Source organism: Xyrauchen texanus, chromosome 20 (assembly GCF_025860055.1).
Source record: "Xyrauchen texanus isolate HMW12.3.18 chromosome 20, RBS_HiC_50CHRs, whole genome shotgun sequence".
NCBI lineage: Eukaryota > Metazoa > Chordata > Actinopteri > Cypriniformes > Catostomidae > Xyrauchen > Xyrauchen texanus.
Window position 1 is genome coordinate 17,064,618 of NC_068295.1, and position 22,291 is coordinate 17,086,908.

The window sequence follows — 22,291 nt, forward strand, 5'->3', positions numbered from 1 at the left end:
AAACTCAAACATCTCTCCTCTACACAGAAACAAAGAGGAAACCAATCAAATCTTGTGCGAATCCCATGCCAAAGATTCAAGCAGCAAATACAAAACATGATGGGAATATTAAAATCTGACTCCATTTTAGCTTCTCCATTCTCTCAGCTCCATTTAACCCTGTCACATTCACATTCTGTTTACCACTACTGTAATTAACGGAGGCCTCTTGCGCTGAGGCTCTGCATAGCGGTAAAAGTACATTATGCAGCGTTTTGCTATGCTAATCCAGGTAATTTGCTTCATGCTGAGCACACTTCCCCCAGTGTCTTGATTAACGATTCATTTTCCTGCATTAATAACCTGATCAAGATGACAAGGCATCTCATATATTAGTTCTTAGAAAGAACACTGCTTCACATATTTTTTTTGGTTGTAGATTGTTCAGTTTCCTGCAAGTCTGACCATTTGGGAACCCATTAAGCAAGCCAGGCATAAACCAGGTGTAAGCCTCTTTAAAGCAGATGGGAATGAGTGACTTGGCAAGTCCTCTGAACTGTCTTTAGCCTATTTTGGGGGATAACAGTCTGTGTGTCAGATACACACTGCCTAGATATTAGGAATGGGTCAAGATGGGTCATCAAACAACCAACTACGCGATTAGTGAGGTTTATATATATATATATATATATATATATATATGTACTTTATATTATTTTGGTTGTTTTGGTTTTATTGTGACTTTAATTAGCATGCTGTTCTGACACCATGCTGTGCATTAGCTGTTGGAAAGTTTGTATGGTAAAACTTTCTCAGAAAAGTTGCATCTTGAAAAATATGCCCTTTAAAGCACCAAAGCAACAACCATATACATTGATAGACATCTTTAGCTGTTGCATCACACAACATTTTTTGAGTGTTTAAGGTCATGAGCTTTGCGTTTTCAAGACACTGAGCCAAACGGCTTTAACAGAAAAAAACAGTCAGATTGGAGTCACGTAAACTAAACCAGTATAATTATACAGGATATCTTTAAAACCGATTGCTCGACTATTAGTTCAGGTAACTTTCCGATTGTCAATTTTTTAAATACGTAGCTTTGCATATCTTTACAACATATAAACCAAAGCAAGGCTAGACAAAGCAGCACCATGGCTATATGCTCGGTCACATGGGCCTCTTTATGAATAACACTGGAGGGGGATGTCGGAGGTCTTGTCAAGGTCAGAGTGACTGATGATGATAGCAGCAGCCACCTATTACGTGGACTGACACCATAAAGACATAAAGCACATTGAGCTGTTATACAAAGTAACTATAAATGTAGTCCTGATCATTCCCTCCGGGAGACAAACAATAAGATAAAGTAATCCTAAGAAAGCCTAAGGAGGCAAAATTTCCACCTTATTATCCATGAAGCTTGATGATCTCTTGCTTGCTTTGCTGGAATCCTGATCTGTCTGAGTGGAATCATGCTGTTTTATTCACTCATTTGTATGCCTGTCAAAGGGATAGCTGGAAATATCTCATTTTCCTTTGAGTCAATGCCTCATCTGTCAATGGGAACAAAAGGTCAGACACATTACAGTGGTCTGAGTGAGTGTGTTCAAACGCAACCGCTGCTTGTCTGAAATTAACAATAACATCACCTCAAATGGTAAATATAATTCATTTTAGGGCCTAAATGGCTAGCCCCTGTGAGTATATCGCCACAGGAGGAAGCACAGCACTACAGAAAGATTAAATGCTCTAGACTTCTTCTTTACTGTTGTATAATTCAGATTATTGAATGATATATAGGATAGCTTTTGGGAATTAAATGATTTGTTTTTTGGTTGACGGACAGAGCTGAATCCCTTGTGCACTCTTGACAGTACAGCGGATCCCAGTGATGATGCAAGTCCAGACCTCAGGCCCAGCCACAGTGAGTCACAGACCAGAGCAGGCTGTTTGGATCACAAAACCTCATCTATTATTACACCACACATGTCACAACTCCCAGTGTCCCTCAAGAGCCTAACACACACACACACACACACACACACACACACACACACACACACACACACACACACACAAAACAGCTGCAGACACTAATACATAAACACATAATTTGCTGAGACAACATCGAGATAATAAAGACCACACTTATATGATACATAGATGACTGATTAAAAACACTTCTGAATGACACTTTCCGCTGTGTACACTCTCATTTACTAAAAAAAGCTGCTATCTATGACAGCATTGGTGTGTTTTTAAAAAGTTCTAAATGAAAGGTGATATTATGCCACATTGTATGATAGAGCACAGATAATACAGGGCAAATTCAATTTACTTGCTACTTCAGTAAGGTTAAGACAAAATTGGAGATTTTGACTGTTAGTCAATGTGTATTAATTTTTAAAAGGAATGTTGTAGGTTCAAATAGGGCTGGGAGATATGGCCAAAAATAATTACCACTATATTGTTTTCATATTGTTCGATATACATTTCATACCAGTAATGGGTAATGCATTTGTTTGACCTCAATAATGAATTAAACATAACTTGTTTGTTTACAAGTATACTCCAGAAGGTAAGCTACCTTTAAAGTATACTCCGTTTAGGATGTAATCCTACATAAGGTGTGTGACCTCTTTTTGATACAATTTAGCCAATTTCACCATCTTCAGCCGACGTTTGACTCAAGTGATGCTCCAAACTCCAACACAGTAGGTGGCGGTAGTGCACCATAAACTGGATTACCAACTTCCAATTTCACAAGAAGAAACACTTTCTTGCACTATGGACCATGAAAAAAAGTTTAACTAAATACATAAATAAACAGCAATGATGTTGATGTCAGAGTTGTTGTTGTGTTTAGTCAATGGCTGTTGTACTGCATTGTTAGTGCTGTCTTGTTCGATATACAACAATATTAAATTAGCCGAATAGCTAGCTGCTGTATGATTTCAAGACAGTGATTCTGTTAGATAGTTGTGTGTAACATTGCGGAACTGCTTGCGATTTTAATGTCACGTACCTGATTGAATTGTCTAGATCAGGGGTCGGCAACCTATGGCACGTGTTCCACCAGGGGGGTAATCACTGGCCCACCAGCAACAGCGAGAGAGAGGTAGACTATTTTGTTTGCATAAATTCCTCACCTGCATTCCAGTCTACATCTTGATGTAATCCTTTTTCATGATCACGCAGGGTGTTTTCATGAGCTACATGGGAGGCTAAACAAAATGTTAAAGACTGCAGTATACCCAACAGAATCGTGCAGCACGTGCAAGCCATTTGCACATCACAAGTCAGCAGCACTTCATTTTTGGTTAACCGCACGAGTAAATGCGGACGCTTTAATTCGGTCAGGCTGCGCGGATAACTAAATTCCATGTTTAATTTGTTTCTTTTTGCTTTCAGAACAACACGTGATGTAATACGGAAAACACCACTATTAAACCTTAAGAGTTCCAACCCAGCATACAGGTACACCCTCCTTAAACCATGGTCACGTTTAAAATTATATTAAACATAAACCCACATTGTGGAGTCTATTCAAAATATAAATTAAACCTGGAAATAAAGATTTAGGATTTTGCAGGTGTGATTCACCGAAAATAACTAAATAGTTGATCGGCTTGTGATGTGCAAATGTCTTGCACGTGCAGCGCGAGTCTCGTCACACTTTAATAGTCTTTCATCTCCCATCCATGCATGCGTGCGTGATGATGAGGAAGGTTTACATCAAGATTTAGACTGGAATGCAGGTGTGACTGCTCCTCTCTCGCTGTTGTTTGCGTACTAGTGATTTTGAAAAAATGCAGACAATGGCACAGCCATTGACCAGGAAAATAAAAAAATGCCACTCCATGTCTAAAAGGTTGCCGACCGCTGGTCTAGATGTAGAACATAGGCTTAATATCGAAAATTACTCTTAAGTTTATCATCGAAACTGAAAATATTTATTTCCCGATAAATATTGTACCATTTTATCGCCCAGTCCTATGTTCAATACAAGCTAAGTTCAATCGACAGAATTTGTGACAATGTTAATAACCACAAAAAATTATTTCAACTCGTCCCTCATTTATTTAACAAAAAAGTAAAAGCCCAAACTTCCTGTGTTCACAAGGAAATACATCGAAACTGTGCTCGCCAAGCCATTTTATGTTGTCTTTAATAAGAGTATTTGTCCCTGAGTGAAAGACACAGGCGAGGCCATAAAGGTGCTTGACAGCAGCAGTAGAATAGAAGGTGACTGGGAGAAAGCGGGCAGGCAGGGCGGCTCTGACGAAGCTGAAAAATGAATGCAGCAAGCAGGCGGCCCTTCAGGGCCACTTTCCAGCACTAAAGACCAACAAGATCAATTACAGAGTGGAGATGTTTCTCAGCGCCACAGTGAACAGCACCTTAATGAGAGAGGTTTCCATTACCTCCATAAAAGGCCTAAGAGAAACACACTGATGAAGCAAAAGCTGTAATAGCCTTTCTCTCTTTTCCTCCCTAATGACAGAGCAAGTGGATTACGCTGCCAATCCAGCCATCCACCGTGTTTATCATTTATGTAAATAACGTCAGAGCCGCTAACACGATGCGGGGATGGGCGCAAGGAGAGCTGGCGGAGAGCTAAGAGGAGGGTGTGGCCTCTATGGCTTTCTATGAGGTGTGATGTGAGGAAAATGTTATCCAGTCGTTATGAAGCTGACATATTAAGCAAACTCTGTCTGAATTTCAAGTGCACAGCTTGTTATAAATGGCTAGTTCACCCAAAATTGTCAATTCTGTCATTATTTACTCACCCTCAGAAACCCACTGGGACTTTTTGGATGAACACAAAAGGAGTTATTAATAGCAGAATTTGGCCATGGCTGTCAAGCAAGATTTTCAGTGAATAACAATTCAATTTCAGTCTCTTCCTCACACAAAGCTACCATATGGCTTTAGAAGTCTTTCAATCCTGTGCACAAGTCGTACAGACTAATTTTATGATGGCTTTTTGTCCTTTTGGTAGCTTGACCGCTCCTGATCCACATCCCCTTTCAATGTATGGAAAAGAGAAGCTGAAATATTCTGCTCAACTTCTCCTTTGGTGTTCCATGGAAGAAATAAAGTCTTACAGGTTTTGAGAAACTTAAAAGCAAGTAAACGATGACAGGGTTTTCCGTTTACGGGGAGCTATCCCTTTAAATTAATGTGTATAGTGTGAGAAGAAATTTGGTTTGTGTGTTCTCACTTTATATTCAGGTGAGAGCAAACGCTTTCCACTTCTGCATCAGACAGATTTTTCTAATATGCGCCATCTGACTGAAGAGGGATATAAAAAAAAAAGTGCATCAGCAAAAATATACACAAGTGGTAATAATCCTCTGGCCCCCAACACTTGTGCTATGCAATAAGCAAACTGAGCTTATCAGGAGCAACCACCACTCCTTTTAATAGCCAGTCTGATGCAGTCCTCAGTTCCAGGTTTTTCAAGAGCTTCAGAGTGTGTGTGTGTGTGTGTGTGTGTGTGTGTGTGTGTGTGTGTGTGTGTGTGTGTGTGTGTGTGTGTGTGTGTGTGTGTGTGTGTGTGTGTGTCCTAGTCCTCTTTCTTTTTCTCAACCAGTATTTTTGTGCTGTTTTCCAGTAAAAAAAAAAAAAAAAAACTCAACATCCTTAAACTAGATAAATATGCTTGATTTTATACGATATTAAACAAAAAAAAAATCAATGTTGTCTCATTAACTCGTTTTAAATAAAACGTCAGGCAGAATTATAGGGACTGCCATCCTCAGTCACCATTCACTTTTATTATAAGGAAGAAAAAAAATACAATGAAAGTAAATGGTCTCCTTTTGTGTTCCATGGAAACATACATATTTGGAACAATATAAGGGTGAGTAATGATGGCAGAATATACATTTTTTGGTGAACTATCTTTTTAAAAAGAATAGATACAAGGTACTAAAAGTTCAAAAATGATCATTCTTCATTTACTCAGTCAAACTTGTAAGACTTTATTTCTTCTACATACGATTTATAGAAGGATGTATGAGGTTTTTACAATGTAATTCAATGGGGTCCAAAACTTTCAAGCTCCGAAAAGGACATAAAGGCAGTATAAATGTGATCCATACAACTCAGGTGGTTAAATCCATGTCTTCCTAAGTCATACAATCCCTTTGGATGAGAATCAAAACAAAAATTTAATTCTTATACAACAAAAAGCTTCACTTCCCCTCAGTTCTCCTATGCACAATTATGAGAGAAGCCTTGCACATTGACCCGAAAACTTCAGGTTGTGTCCCACACTCGTCAGTTCTCACTTCAACATACAAGCAGGCATGCATCAAGCATGAGAACCTATGAATGAGCTTCACTAATGAACCCACCTCAGATAGCATATGTCAGTATTTATAGAAAAAATAAGTTATATATAAGTCTCACTCAAAACCGATTGAAGACATGGATTAAACCACTCGAGTACTTTGGATCATGCTGCCTTTATGTTCTTTTTGGAACTTAAAAGTTTTGGACCCATTGACTTGCATTGTATGGACAAAAACATCACATATCCTTCAAAATATCTTTGTTTGTGTTTCACAGAAGTATATCATATGAGTTTAAGATGGCCTAAGGGTATGTACAATTTTTGGGCAAACTATCCTTATTCCTCAAAATATTCAGTGAAAGCAAGTCTGTTCATTAAAGAAATTAAGAAAATGTTGTTTTTGCTATACTCCTTGCAGGGTGCAGGTGAAGGCTGCGTACCCAGAAATTTGAACGGACTCATTATTTGCGTATGCGAATGCATTAATGCATTTACTCTCTCAGCCATTTTTACAGGCTGCACTTAATTATTTCTGCAGCAGTTCATTTGTTGAGGTTGTTTATCAGGCACAACACAACGCGCTCTGTGTACAACTGCACCAGGAGACTCAGTGTGACTGATGCAGGCCTGCATAACCAATACAAAGAAACAAAAACCTAATAAACTTCACTGCTGTCAGATGCAACTCCCTGACATACTGAGCAGCACAAAGACTACAGGCTGTGTGATTCAGTTGACCTTATGCAATAATGACCCATAGGAAACATCAGATGAGTGAATCATATTACATAAAACAATCATATTGCATTTGCTGCATGTTTCAGGCAAAACCTCAGACAAAAATAGGGCGTTTACATACCAAACTATGATGTATCCATGCAGTTACGAGCATAAGACACTTTAAGACTCTACAGTTACACTGTTGACATATTGATATAATTTTTTATGATTTGCATATGCATTGTGCCCAGACTTCATTAGGCTACATGAGCTCTTCTCCAAAGGCCAAACATCCCATTTCAAGAATTTCATAATGTACCACTGGGGATTAAAAATGAATTGCGATCTTTAAACACTGGTCAGACTAATCAGACGTGCATGATACAAAAGCCACGTGAGAGGGAAGGGATCATGTAAATATTAACTGTTGACACAAGAGTGTGACTATATTTCAACTGACAAGCTGAGCTGATGAGGAACAGGCAATAACAAAATCAGCCATGGACACTAATGTCAACTAATGTAAATCGTCCTTCTCCTCCTCCTACTGCCAAAAGCTACAGTTCAACCCATCTACAATAAGTCTTTCATTATCAACAAACTTAGGATTTATTAGCATACATATACAACCTTACAATAAAAAGATGGGCTTTCCTTAAAGACTTGCTTCATTAATGGCAAAATGTGTAATTTCTGTGCGACTAACAATAGTAAACAGAATTGCATTTATAAATTTAAAAGTATACATATTTATATAAATAAAATAAAATACATACTTAAAAAAAGTTTACAAACTTTTACAAACACTCTTCTCCTCTGCCACTGCTCGGATGAAAAGACCCAAAAGTCCTGCCCTAAACTCACACAATTGGTTGAGCTAATGTTGTTATGTCCAGGATAGTCTTTACATAGTTGACGTTTTACAGCTCCCTTTATTTATAGTGGTATATGATGCAAAGAAAATGTTATAAATTCACACCAAATAATATACCAAAAAAATGTATATTAAAAAAAGTATGTTGCTAGATATACATTGCTAAATAAGGTGGAATAAGGGTCCATTATTGGGTCCACATGATGTTGAGTGATTTTTAAACTAGGCAACAGCATAGACAAGGAATGATGCTTTTACTGTGTGTCCATCCATGCCTACTCTGGAAGCCCGACGTTGTGGTCCCTGAGGCACTCTGAAGGCTGGCACGAAATCACTGTCCGTGTCACAGTCTCTCTGCATCTCTCTGTATCTGCCTGACAGACACACGGCCCTGCACATCCAGATAGCTTTAACATAAAATTTAAGCTTGTTAGTATACATCAGCCAGCCACCACACTTACTGCAGCTCAATATCCAAGGTGCAAGTCTCACTGCCATTTCACGCTAAAGGCCAAACTGAGGCAGACCTTACTGTGCTTTTCAATGGAATGTTCTAGACTCTGCCCCAAGACCACTCAGGACATTATCATGAAAACTCACAGGAAAGGCCATTGTGTTTACAAGAGGCAATTTCCTCCTTCAAATCCTTTTGCGTTTCCCTGTTAATGCAAATGGACGGACGCTGTGTGCCTATGCGAAAAGATGAGAGGAAAGCCGACTCTAAATTGTAACACTAGGGATTTGTGCCGTCCTGAAAGCACTTACGCGATAGTGGCGCGTAATATATCTTTTAAAAAAAACAAAGCCCTTGGTCATGCTGGAGATCCTGGTAACTATGCATAGATAGGAGAGCAAACAAATGGAAACATCATCATGTGGTGCAACCTCTAGCGAGGTGAAGGTCAAACCGTCACTGTATCGCCTGAGGTAAAGGAAGGCATGTTGAACAAAAGCTGATAATGCCCAACAGTAAATCATATGAAGTGTTTAGTCATGTCATGTGTCATGAGCACATTTAAAATATTTGTTACACAGTTTTCTGGAATAGGCAAATTAGTTCAATTGTGCAATTCTGCGTAGCATAATGACAAATTGTGCAAAACTGCACAATTGGCTGCTGTCCCTGGAAACCAATTTCCTACATAGCTGTGCAAGTTTCATGTCTCTTGCAGCAGTCTGCTGTCTCTTTTTTCTTATATCAATAATTCAAGTCCATTTATTTACTTATTTGGGAAGTGTGTGATAAGTGGAGCAACAACATTTGTGAGTATAACTTGAAAAACATATATTCACTAAAGTAATTTCCATGACTTCTTAAGATTTTATTTTATGTCCAGACCTGGGAATCAAAACGTAAAAATTCCCTGATAATTCCATGCTTACATGACTGTTGAAAATCTGTAAAATGGTCAACTTTTATCAGTCCTGCAGCAACTGACTAATAAAGAGAGATTTCTTTCTAAGAGCTGCCTAATAATTAATCAACACTTTACTCATGTAACATGAAACAGTAGTGATGAGAAAAGACCTGTGTGATTTCTCCCACCATGGGCAAAATTAACACATTAAAAAAAAAGAATCACTACAAATCACTCATGTATTAGACAGATACAAATCAAATTGAGAATTCAAACTGGTGACTGATATTTAATGTGCCACAAAAATACAGAAAGTGCTTTGAATTATTGATAAGCAGGATGATTTTAAACAGCTCAGCTCCTGCTTTCAATCATTCATGCGGTTCCCAGCGAAAACACTTCACCCCCTCAAGTGTCGGATCTCACTTAAAGGTGAAGGGCCTACGCTCAGATATCACACTTCATTCGAAGGATTAAAATAAACCAGACAATTAAGATTGTTGTCACCAAAGAACAAAGTCTGTTCTGCACTTGATATACACTCACTGAGCACTTTATTAGGTGCCCGACATGGTCTTCTGCTGTTGTAGCCCATCCACCTCAAGGTTCGACGTGTTGTGCGTTCTAAGATGCTATTAAGCCCACTACAATTGTACAGAGTGGTTATCTAAATTACCATTGCCTTTCTGTCAGCTCAAAGCAGTCTGGCCATTCTTTATTGACCTCTCTCATTAACAAGATGTTTCCATCCGCAGGACTGCCGCACACTAGATGTTTTTTTGTTTTTATATCAGCAACAGTAGAAATACTCAAACAAGCCTGTCTGGCACCAACAATCATGCCACCGTCGAAATCACTAAGATCCAATTTTTTCGTCATTCTGATGGTTGCTGAAGCTCCTGACCTGTATGTGCATGATTTTATGCATTGCACTGCAGCCAAGATTGGCTTATTAGATAAATCACATGAATAAGTAGGTGTGTAGGTGTAATAAACCTCTCAGTGAGTGTATTTCCTAAAGCCAAAGTCCTTTGAATTGATTTGAACAAATAACAAACTCTGTGGAATGACATAAAATGTTACTCGTACTTGACCCCATTACATTTCCATCCTATACACCAATATTAATATATATATATTTATATAAAAATATAGGAGGTCCTATATTTACCTCCCTATATATATTCCTCCCACCAAATTTCCATTCCATACATGTAGAATAAATGGGTACACCCATATTCCCTGTAAAAATCCCCCTATATATTTCCCCCACCAAATGTAAACCCTATATACCCATAAGGTTGTTTGGATGAGAATCAGTCATTTACAGCTACACAGGGAAACATTTGTTAGTATGTCTCATTACAAACCACCTAGGCCTATATTAGGATTGGGAATGAGTTTCCAATCAGGCAAATATTTTCTATTATGTCATGCCTTCAGCACATGGCAAGTATAATCAAACTCTCTCTCTTGCACCCACTTGGACTAATGGAACAGAGTGAGTCTGTACAAAATCCTCTGGTGCCAATCTCCCAATTAGTGTCTGCATGCAAGTGCTTTCTGGCCTGGCATCACAACATCAAAGTCTGGAAGCCCTCTGTAGCACAGCTTCAAACATCAGAGCTTGTTATTGTATTACTTCAGGAGTCACTAAAACCTCCTGCACATTTTATTCTGGGCCCAGAGAAAAATCGTATTGCCCTAGATGCAATTACTCTCAAAGATGATCTTATTTTGAGACATTGTATGGATTTATTCTGAAACTTTTGAGACACATATGATGTGTCTTAATACAATATAATTAAGTTAAACACCATGGCAATACCAACATTCACTCATTTGTCCCATGTTTTCTCTTTTTGTGGAAAGGGTTACGATTTCAGGGTGGAACACATCAATGATTTGGGGAAACCCTTCTGAGGTCAAGGCTTTCCTTAGACGTCAACAGTAATCCTGGGTTCCAAGGCTGTGACTAAGCTCCTGCACTTTCCCTGCCAGTACAACCCTTTCCTTCTTTCCATCTATCGATTTTGTCTACAGTCTGAAATTACATTTCAGATGGATTCTGTTATTGCTTCTGATTTCTCTACAACAAGCAAATGACCTTTGATTGAGGATAATAGCTAAAAGTACTCTTTTTGTGCCACGTCAATGCCAGCTTTTCTGAGATCATATTATACTATACTGTAAACAGATCACAGTAAAGAGTTCTAGTTTTTCTGAAAAGGTAGCTTGGGCTAATTCACTGCAAAAAAGTATTTTTGCATTTTATCCAGGGTTTTTGAGTCATTTTATGGGGCATTTGAATCAGAAACTCAAAATGTGATTTACATTACATCTACATAAAAACATATTGTAGACCAACAACATTCCCCCAAATGTTGTCCAAACTAGTTTAACAGAGTTGTCTGAACAAACAATTTCATATTGAACAATGTTGCTGGTTTGCAAGTTCCCAGCATGCATTGCAACATGGACAAATGTTGTGGTTAGTGTTATGGGCTTATTTTTTGCTGTTTGCTGACTTAATTGATGCTGTTTTTGTAACCGGTTTTAGTCAATTAATGTGTGGTGATGATAGGAGCTCATCTTTTAACTTAATGTGGTTTGTTGATCTTCACCGTTATTGAGGTTTGTGTGTTAAGGGTTGAGGTCCATTGTATATCTTTGTCAAGCACCTGTACTTACTGTCTTGCCTTGTCTTGCAAGACACATCTCTCTTCAGAGGCAAAGACTGCAGTTAACTTAATTTGTTATGTTATTGAACATTTGTCTTCAAATGTTATTGACATGGTGACGCATTTAAAGTTCTCATATTGCAAATTGATAGTTGGCTGAACAATAAATTAGTAGTTCTCTCAACAGAATTTTTGCATTTAGTGTACAAAAAAATTCACATTGACCAAATAAAGCAATATTACTGAGGTCAATTACTAATTGAGAGAACTCAACATTTTTAAGTTTACTCTATTTTTTACAGCGAATATATCAAAACATACTATAAAAATATACACTCACCTAAAGGATTATTAGGAACACCTGTTCAATTTCTCATTAATGCAATTATCTAATCAACCAATCACATGGCAGTTGCTTCAATGCATTTAGGGGTGTGGTCCTGGTCAAGCCAATCTCCTGAACTCCAAACTGAATGTCAGAATGGGAAAGAAAGGTGATTTAAGCAATTTTGAGCATGGCAAGGTTGTTGGTGCCAGACGGGCCGGTCTGAGTATTTCACAATCTGCACAGTTACTGGGATTTTCACGCACAACCATTTCTAGGGTTTACAAAGAATGGTGTAAAAAGGGAAAAACGTCCAGTATGCGGCAGTCCTGTGGGCGAAAATGCCGTGTTGATGCTAGAGGTCAGAGGAGAATGGGCCGACTGATTCAAGCTGATAGAAGAGCAACTTTGCCTGACATAACCACTCGTTACAACCGAGGTATGCAGCAAAGCATTTGTGAAGCCACAACACCCACAACCTTGAGGCAGATGGGCTACAACAGCAGAAGACCCCACCGGGTACCACTCATCTCCACTAAAAATAGGAAAAAGAGGCTACAATTTGCAAGAGCTCACCAAAATTGGACAGTTGAAGACTGGAAAAATGTTGCCTGGTCTGATGAGTCGATTTCTGTTGAGACATTCAGATGGTAGAGTCAGAATTTGGCGTAAACAGAATGAGAACATGGATCCATCATGCCTTGTTACCACTGTGCAGGCTGGTGGTGGTGGTGTAATGGTGTGGGGGATGTTTTCTTGGCACACTTTAGGCCCCTTAGTGCCAATTGGGCATCGTTTAAATGCCACGGCCTACCTGAGCATTGTTTCTGACCATGTCCATCCCTTTATGGCCACCATGTACCCATCCTCTGATGGCTACTTCCAGCAGGATAATGCACCATGTCACAAAGCTCGAATCATTTCAAATTGGTTTCTTGAAAGTGACAATGAGTTCACTGTACTAAAATGGCCCCCACAGTCACCGGATCTCAACCCAATAGAGCATCTTTGGGATGTGGTGGAACGGGAGCTTCGTGCCCTGGATGTGCATCCCACAAATCTCCATCAACTGCAAGATGCTATCCTATCAATATGGGCCAACATTTCAACAATGCTTTCAGCACCTCGTTGAATCAATGCCACGTAGAATTAAGGCAGTTCTGAAGGTGAAAGGGGGTCAAACACAGTATTAGTATGGTGTTCCTAATAATCCTTTAGGTGAGTGTACATTTACTTGAGATGCAAAATTACATAAAATGTAGCTAGGTTTATGCTTAAACAAGAAATAACTATTTGAGGTAAGAATAAACTTAATTCAAAGGAAAAAGAAGTTATGTTTATTATAATTTTTCTTGTTTTAAGCATAAAATTTGGTAAAATATCTCTAGATAATAAGACTTAATATATTTATTTCTTTAAGTAAATTGCATTGTTTTGAGGATGTTTAAATATCTCTACTGGAAAACAAGACAAAAACAGATTTAGAAAATGATTTGCATTGCTGTATATGACAAAGGAAATATGTTGAAATTATTGACAATTACACAACACTGTGTCTACAATTCATAGCAGAATGACTTTCAGCTTCAGCATTGGATTAAGATGTGTTAAATTCAGTTCCTTCCTGTTTCAGCACAGGTCTATGAGTTTAAAGCAACCAATGAAAGCCAACATTAACCTCCACAAAAAGTAAATAGTATTTAGTGGGCATTCCGCTATGTATCAATCTATTGGTGACTATATATTTGGGCTGCAACTAACAATTATTTGGATAATCAATTAATATAATGATTATTCGGCTATTTGGCAATTATTGCAACGATTAATCATTAGCTCTTTACCGATTTTTCAGATTGTGCCCTGACTTAAAAGGTTGTATTAAATGTGCTAAATAACAATAAAGAGGACAAAATCATCTTTTAAAAATACATCAAAATGACATTCACTGAATTAAAACAAAGAAAATACAGTATAAGTTTAATTCAGTAAAGAAATTCGCTGCAAAAACATCCCATTGTTATCAAATGTTTTTATCTTGTTTTCCAATTAAAATGTTCTAAAAATCCTTAAAACAATATCCATATACTTGAGAATCAACATATATGATATTTAGACTTGCTTTAAGAGAATGTATCTTAAATATAAGTTTATTTTGTTTATTAAGAGTATTTTTTCACTTGGTTATACTTCTGAAAGTGTAGCTAAGATATAACAAATCTATTCTCTAAAAGCGAGTCTAAATATCTTATATGCTGTATCTCAGGCAAATGCATTTTTAGATATTATAAAAAAAAATATTTTTAATATTATATTCAACATTCTCAGATAGCAATTTTTTCTTTTGCAGTATAGCAGCTAAAAAAAATGTATGTTGTTTAGGAGGAAGAAGACAAAACAAAAACAAATCAGAAATTTATTTTGTTGCGTGTAATCGGGAAAAGACTACCCTCTCTCACCTTTTTGTTAACTTCAATCCATCTTTAACTCACAAAAAAAAACTAAACTCTCTTATTAATTAACCCGAGTACTGTCAATTTTCTTCACAATAAGAAATGCACAGTAACACATATACAATGATTTAATAAGTTGCGAGCCATCACAATATAATCAAGCTCCATTAAGCGTTTGCTCAAGGGATGAGCGTCACTGCGACTGTGTGGATCAGCCGGATGCAGTTTAAATTTCTCTGCCTTAGATCGGGATCGCTGACTGCACAGAGAAATGACAGTTTTGGAGTTTGTAGTTATTTACATGATCTGCTTCCATATTATTTCAACTTTAATAAAGCTATAAAGCATTATATATAACTGCATTAAAGATGTAACACCAGGATGTTTCCTTTAAAGACGCTCAACACGCAAGTTTTGCTTCAGCGGAGAGGCAGCTCCAGCTGCACATATTACACAATGAGAGTGCTTCTGAATTTATTTATTTTGTATTTTTGCATTATAATTCCCTCATACATCTACATCACCTGAAGTTGTTTGGAAAGTCTGTCTGGACTGTGAGTTGTGTAATTGTTCCTCCCCTCAGTCAGGCGTGAACTGCTGTATTGCTCTCGCGCATCATCATTAGAGTTTAATGTGATCTCACGTGACGTTAAATGAGCTCAAACGAATATTCGACAAAGACATTTTTGGTCAATTTCTTTTTTATTTCGACGTTGTCGATAACATCGACGTTTCAGCCCTACTATATAAAAAAATCAGATTAATTATTACAAAATAATAGGTTCTTTTTCAGTAAATTACAGGAAACTAAGTGTGTAATCTTTATCACAAGCAATACATTTACAATAATGTATTGCATGCCCTCTAGACTTAACAGGTCATGGCATCACATACATGGCTTTGAGAAGTGAAACCGTCAATGATGAAGCTCAGCTAACTATCCTCAGAGATTCTTTTTGACAGTAATCACTGTGCCAGTATTCTGTCTTGGCTTTCTGACAGTCATTCTTATTTGATTTTAGTCACAGTCAAGTCTTCAGTAACAGAAGCAAAATTAACTTGCTAAATAATGGAAATGAAAAGCACACAAAAGCGCAAGCAACCATTCACCATTTCATGCATTTGATAGTGCTTGTCATTAACAGTAATTAAACAATTGCTCTATAATGTAAAAGATAAAAGCATCATAAAAAGGTAATACTTTAGTGCAACACTTTGAACCAAATAATGAAACAAGAGATGCAACAATTTGATCTTGATTAATATTTTTTATTTTTTGGCAAATTTTGATTAGCAATAGAAATAAATAAAGACTAACTAGCATAATTTAAAAACACACAAATTAAGTAAACTATCATACAGTCACAATTCATATATGCATATTATTTACAATGCTAACTATATTTACTTTGTATTTATTATTCCATTAACAAATCAACAACATGAGTATAAGAGGTCTACCAAGTGTTAACCACCATAATACAACAGACATGGTTTCCTGAATTTTAAGTCCTTAGCAATGAGCTTATGCAAACATGCAATATTGATCTTTCTGCTCCTCTATTCTAAATGCCTTCTATAATAATTTCATAATCCATTGGGACATGGGCATCTTGCCAAACATGTGCCATGACTTAATTAGCTATCAGAGTCGGAAAAGACTGCACCTGTGACTGACAGGACTGAATGCAATCTGTCTACGCTGTCTTTCACTGAACAATAATTTGTGGGATATCTAAACAAACAAAATGTCAGATTCACTTTTGAGATAACTCACAAAAGACTAAACAAATTATCAAATCTTGGCTAACAGTCTGCTCTCCTTAGAGAGATGAATCTACCCAGGAGGCAGTTTAAGGGTGTCTATTACTCTAATGGGACTTAATTATTAATCTTCTATTTACTAATCTCTTAAATTGTCATAACGAATTTGTTGAACTGATTAACTGCAGATTCAACCAAAAAGGTCATAGGTCTCATCATAGAATCACGTTACTCTACCTACAGATTTTGCGTGGTTCATTGTAAGTATCACAAAACTTTCCAGGTGAAGAGACACTATAATAGCACTGACTTTGCCTTTCAAACACTTATTCATAGTGCTCACGTAAATCTGTCTTGTTTTAAGGATGCCTTGATATGTTTACTTGAAAACGAGACAAAGATGCTCATTAAGAATATGATTTCTACACTGTTGAAATTAAGAAAAATATAGTTTTAAACTTACCACCAATAATCCTTGAGAAATTACCAAATGCCTCAAATAAAACTCCATTTAATTCCAAAAGGACAAAGTGATATGGTTGTTTTGCCAGGGGCAAATTTATCACCATGCACACAAAGTCTTCCACACTTGTGACAACCTACTAACTTCCTCCAACATCAATATTTTCCAGAACTGAATTTTCAGCTTGAGTTGTTATTCTGTCAGACAGGCAACTGTGAAAAATTCCAGCCCTCTCTCCTCCCTCACACTACAAATGTGGAAATGCCCATCAGAGTTCAAGCTTCCAGGAACCTCGAGCCCTCCCTCAGTACAAACATATTAAAGAGCATAATACCCAATTTCTCTCTAGTGATTAAACAGGACACTCTTGTGTTCAGAACTAGCACCCAAAAGTTGACATTACCTGTTTGAGGTTTTCAATGTAGCAATATTAATGGTGGCCCATATGGGTTTTTTAATGACTGATGTCGATAATGATCAGGATGACTGAAATAACGCAGATATACTGAAATACATAATACAATACAATGATCAATAATGAGACATTATTACAATAATTACAAAATTATTGAAATCAAACAAACACTTATGTTACAAAATATTTACTTTGGCATTTACTTACCTACCCCTAACCCTAACTTTGATAAGAAACGTTGACTTTTGTGCAATATGTTGTTATAGGTATTTAGCCTTTTTATTTGTTAAATATTCATTAGTTACCATATTGAGTTACTGTGCTTAGCATCCATATATCACTCTGAAACATGTCTGATTGAGGTCATGTGACCATAACGGAGCCTAATTTTACATTATAATAATTAAACAGACTATTTGACTAGTCATTCAAACAGTTGACTAACTAGTCAGTTATGAAAATAGTTAGTTTTGCACATCCCTATTACAGACCCACCTAATCTGATTCGCTTCCAGACATTTCACTGGGAAACTGCAGCCAAATGTGTAATACAGTTTGTTTTACTTGCCAATTTTTTGTTTTGTTTTAATTTGCAACAATGTGGCCATGGTCACATAATTGTCATGAGATCAGGCTGGATAATGAACATGTACTGTTTTCAAAGAAAGAAATAGGAAAGACTCCAATAAAGAACGGTACAAAACTGCTTATGCGCATAATGAAAGCAGAATGATGCACTTCAATGTAAATAGAGAGCTTGGGAGTCTCAGGGCGATCCTCGCTGCGTATTCAAAAGCGCAGAACTGCAAAATAATAATCCATTTACACATCTAGTTTACAACATCGAGCAGTTTTACCTTTCTAACTGCAACTATTTATTTTAATACCTGTCAGGCAGAATCAGCAAAATAATTATACCTCTCCTCAGCAATTCACAAATACAGGAACATTTAACATCCGGCAGTGATCGTATTGTAATGTGTTGTTGATGCAGCGCTTTGATGGCTGTAACAGCAGCGGTGCATAAACAGACTAAACTTAAAACATTAAAAAAACTAAACTTCTTGCAGAGGGTTTTACTGTGCTGACTGTCATTTACTATTAAGGACAGAAAGCCATAATCACGCAAAAATGCTCTTTCAAGAAGTTGCGTCTATCAATTAATTTCAGAATTGTCTCCTATTAAAACCAACACCACTAAAAATTTATGTTATTAATGTTAGTAGTCAAACCCACTAAATGACTAGTCGATTAGTCGACCACAATAGCACATCCCTACTCGGTAATGCAAGGGTTAAAATGTATAGTTTTCCATGATGCGTTGGAGTTAAAGTGTTTAGATATCATAACATAGCTGTGTGTGAGCGAAAGAGCGAAATATAAAAGTGTTGATAAAGACATAATCAGCCGTTATTTTTTAATTGTTGATCCCTCTTTGCGACATGTCTCACTGCATCTTCAGCGTCTGAAGAAGCAATGATTGCCACGTTATAAGATGACGTGTCATGTTAAAATAAGTGTTTCAACTTAAATTTCTGTGCCACCAAACGGAATTGCAAAAATAAACTTTGTTTAGCTGTGTGAACAGCTCTTTAATAGTCCAAGCAGCAGATAATCCCAAATTGTCCAAATATTGGCCAAATTATCAGTATGTTCCTAATCAATATACTCACTAAAATCAGTTGGGTTAAAAATGACCCAACACATAGCCCAATGGTGGGTTGATATAGCGCCGACCCATTGTTGGGTTATTTTAACCCAATGCATTGGGTAGCAAGTTTTACCCAATAAATTGGGCTATAAAATAACTAATTTGTTGAGTTTTATTTTTTTTGGGGGCAAAATATTATTGGTACTATTATTATTGTTGACATTATTATTATTAATATTGTTGCTGTGTAAATAAATTTTAATGCACAAGTTACAAATATCTTGACAATGCTTTATTTCCATTAAATTAAAAGTTGAAAATAATATCATTAATTAAGTAAATGGTTGCAAAATGTGTTATCAATTAACTTCATTTTTATCATTAAGTTACTTACAATCATGTTTCAAATTACAAGAACCACCACAAATAAATAAGTAGGCAATGGTGTAACATTGCTGGCAAGGACGAAAACGATGGAGTGACGAACCCAAGTGCAGTTTATTAAACAAAAGTGAGATCCAAAAACCCTAACTAGAAACATAAACATGACTAAACTAGATTTGACACAAACAAAACATGACTTGACTAAATCTTGACTTGACTTAAACGAAACAAAACAAAACTACAACAAAGTTACATTAACAATACTCCACAAAGGACAATGGCAAACATGAGGGCTAAAATACATTGACATGGGTAACAAGTTAACAAGACCACCAATGAAAATACAAGACTGAAAACAATATAATAAGACAACATGAACAAATGAAACATGAACCATTAACAAGACAAGACTAATAAACAAAGGAACCAATGAGAAAAAACATGAAACATGGCGGGAACAGGATAATCACATGACTAGACAAGGAAGTGAACAAATTTCAAAATGAAGGACCTGAAGACATGAACCAACAGAATAAACATGACATACCCCTCCTCTAAGGGGCGGCTCCCGACACCATCCTAGTATTAAACAGAATAAATATGACATAAGTCCAGTGTTCTGTAGGGACCTGGGGCATGGGATCAAGGCAGAGCGCGGGGGGTGGGGGGGTATGAGGGGCTTGAGGAGCGGAGCCAAGGTGGAGTTGTAGGGATGGAGGTGGGACTGGACCGTGGAGCGGAGGTGGGACTGGACCGTGGAGCAGAGGCGGGCCTGGACCGTGGAGCAGAGGTGGGCCTGAATCGTAGCGCAGAGCCGGGCCTGGACCAGTGAGCAGAGGTTTGCTTGTGACATGGCATGGAGCAGTCTGGGGTTCGACTGAAACATGGTGTGGAGCAGACTGAAGCTTGGCTGAGACATGGCATGGAGTAGACGGAGTTTCGGCTGTGACATGGCATGGAGCATTTTTTGGAGTGTACAATTGAAGCATTTTAAGGACATTCATTTTCCAATGCTTTACCTTTATATAACAGTCATTCCTATCACTCAAAACAAGAAAAAAATAATAATTTCAGATGACAATTTTATCTTGAAGGAAATGATAAAAGACATCATTTTCAAAAGTTTACTTTCTTGATGCTACTGCAAACAAGTAAAAGAATCACAGAGAACCGTAGTTCTCTTATCCTGTCTAGGGTGTGTAGTGACAGTACACCATCTCTGAGTGACAAATGTCTGCTGCCACATGTGATGCCAGCTACGAGTGGCAGAGGAGAATGGAGATGTTTATCAGACAACAAGCCAAGCTGATCTTTAGGTTAGACATTATGTACATTTACATTTATGCATTTGGCAGACGCTTTTATCCAAAGCGACTTACAGTGCACTTATTACAGGGACAATCCCCCCGGAGCAACCTGGAGTTAAGTGCCTTGCTCAAGGGCCCAAGGGCATCTTGGTGGTGCTGGGGCTTGAACCCCCGACCTTCTGGTCAGTAACCCTGAGCCTCAACCACTGAGCCACCACTGCCCCAGTGTTGCCCCAAATGTACTTAACTCCAGGGTTGTCTAACTAATGTTGAGTTAGACAACCCACATCTACTGATTTTTACTCTATATGACCTGAAGTTAAAACAGTTGGAAAGCTTTAATAATATCAGACAACAAGCCAACTGCCAACAGTTAGGTGTGTAACAATATTGGTTCCGATTCCAAATCTACTTAATGACTCAACGATTCTGTTAATTTTGAGGAAGAAATATGTACAATGTTTGGACAGTTTTTTTTTTTACATTTTTTTTTTTACATTTGCTATCCTGGATCCTGTATTCAGTTCACACATTTTCTAATCTATGACCTTGGGCCAGATCCATGAAATATTTTTAAGAAATAAACATCTTTGCTATGTTCTTTTTATTATCTAACTTAGAAGCTAAGAATATGTTTAGCTAAATACCAACTTATGAACTTCTAATTTATCCAATGAAGATTTTCATGAATCCAACATCTTATTATAAAATTGGAAAATATTATGCAAAATCTGCAATTTCATCGAAAGATAGCAAAAACACTTTATGAACCCAGTCAAAATTAGATCTGGCAAAATCTTGATTAAATATCTCTTAAAACAAAAGGAACGCAAGCGCAAAAGCCAACTTTCCCTTTCAACAAACAATCCCAAAAGAAGCACATGAAAAGTGAGCTAGCGAGGGGCAAACAAACAACAACAAAAAATCTTATATTTGTTCAGCAGAACAGCTCCCCCTCCTTAATTCAATAAAAAGGCTTTTAGCCATCATAATGATTTACAAAGTGACAAGTCAAACAGATTTACAGCGACAGCCTGAAAGGAACCCAACACAAATACAATTACTATTCACGTGACTGCTACTGCCAACCCCCTCTACATGTTGGAGGCCAGGAACGGGAAACGTGCTACAGATGCAGGCCCCGAGCCCTCTCAATTCACCCCTTTATAAAGAAGCCACCACAAAACGGAGAAAAAGACTGCCATTGTGGAAGTTACTTAAAGTGACAGACACTTGGTAAAGGGGCTCGCTACAGTCCAGCCTCGATCATTATTCAATATCTGATGAGCTGACAAACCATAGCCAGAGGGCAGTGACGTGTGGTAATTTCCATAGACACCAGCTGCAGCTAACAACACAGGGTACACCACCTCATTATTAGGGTCAATTCTAGACAAAACAGTGTTGTTCTTCTGTCCAATTAAACCATTTTTATTTATATATAGAGACAAAATCCACAATTGACCTTTATGGTACAACATAAAATTCTGCCATGCAATAAACTGGTCTGTATAAAATCATATGATGAGAAATTCTCAAAGCACATTTTTGTCATTTAATCCTTTAGATTCCAGCAGATTTGGGAGTAGGAAGAGAAAAATATTAATTTCTTACAAATA

The 22,291-nt window shown here is 37.4% G+C and overlaps 1 protein-coding gene across 1 annotated transcript in view; it reads right to left on the reverse strand.

The window, feature by feature from the left end:
- Positions 1-22,291, reverse strand: part of LOC127660494 (zinc finger MIZ domain-containing protein 1-like) — a 185,092-nt gene that overhangs the window by 151,824 nt on the left and 10,977 nt on the right.